The sequence below is a fragment of the Sinocyclocheilus rhinocerous genome, unplaced genomic scaffold (assembly GCF_001515625.1).
Source record: "Sinocyclocheilus rhinocerous isolate Xijiao unplaced genomic scaffold, SAMN03320098_v1.1 C36344089, whole genome shotgun sequence".
Lineage (NCBI taxonomy): Eukaryota > Metazoa > Chordata > Actinopteri > Cypriniformes > Cyprinidae > Sinocyclocheilus > Sinocyclocheilus rhinocerous.
The window spans coordinates 1-1,030 of record NW_015779187.1 but is presented as its reverse complement, the minus strand read 5'-3'; the positions used below and the strand labels follow the sequence as shown (position 1 = coordinate 1,030).

The following is a 1,030-nucleotide window of genomic DNA, read 5'->3' as shown; positions in this document are numbered from 1 at the left end:
AATTGAATGATGCATATAAGAGACGCACCGGCAGGTCGTGAGCTCTCTCCAAGAGAATGAAGAACAGAGCAGCTGACGGCACAGATTTGTTCTGGTATGAATGCTCTGACTGTAACTGCAGAGCCTGACGTGAAGAAACCAAGAAAAGAGATTCTAACACCAAAATAAACTGTAGAAAATACATTCACATTAAACATACTAAGAAATAAATAATAAATGCATTAAAATAATAGTTTTAAAATCATGACATCAAAATCTAACAATTTATCCTGATCTTACATGCAAAATGAGTAATTAAATTTATTATTCATTAATACAAACTGGCTAATGCATTCATTATTTTTACTGAAAGGTAAGCTATAATCTTGACACAGTGTATACAGCATGAGTCTCACTTGACAAGTAAAACTGAAAAAAGCAAACTACAAAACTAGCAAATGAAATGATATAAATATATAAAAATCAATATTTTTTAAATTACATAATTTAATTAAAAAAATTAAATCACCAAATAAAACACTTTACTCTTATCATCTAGATGGATTTCATACAGACCAAACTACTTTTAAAACTCAAAAACATAAATCATTCATAAGTTTGCATAATATAATATAATATAATATAATATAATATATGTCAGATTTAATAATGACCTGTTGTAGTCTGTCAGGTTGTGTGACTGTGGGCAGCCACTCCAGAATCATGTGAACCCGGCCATGTTTAACGTCATTCAGAGAAAACCACTGACACAGAGAAAGAAAACACAATGACATTTGCAAAACGAAATATGCCTAAATTGCTCAAAATTAGAACATTGAAGAGAATGAGGAAAGATATTAGTGATGAATCACTCACTTCGTCAGTCAGCTGAGACTGAATGATCTCCTGTAAGCTGATCTTCACCCTGTGGCCGAGCAAAATTCATATGCAAACATGTATTACATGACATGGACCAGCATCACATCAAACATACAACACAGCAGTAATAAATGGTAATAAATTAGCTTTTATATTTATATTTCCATCTTTT

At 31.3% G+C, this 1,030-nt stretch overlaps 1 long non-coding RNA gene across 1 annotated transcript; it reads right to left on the bottom strand.

Moving 5' to 3' along the window:
- Window positions 1–31: 31 nt before the first annotated feature.
- On the bottom strand, window positions 32–926 carry LOC107735862 (uncharacterized). Its single transcript, XR_001639532.1, has 3 exons — window positions 856–926; window positions 654–743; window positions 32–124 (listed from the first exon to the last, which is right to left on the bottom strand). It is a non-coding gene; the product is annotated as an uncharacterized LOC107735862 (long non-coding RNA).
- Between the last annotated feature and the right edge of the window lie 104 nt (window positions 927–1,030).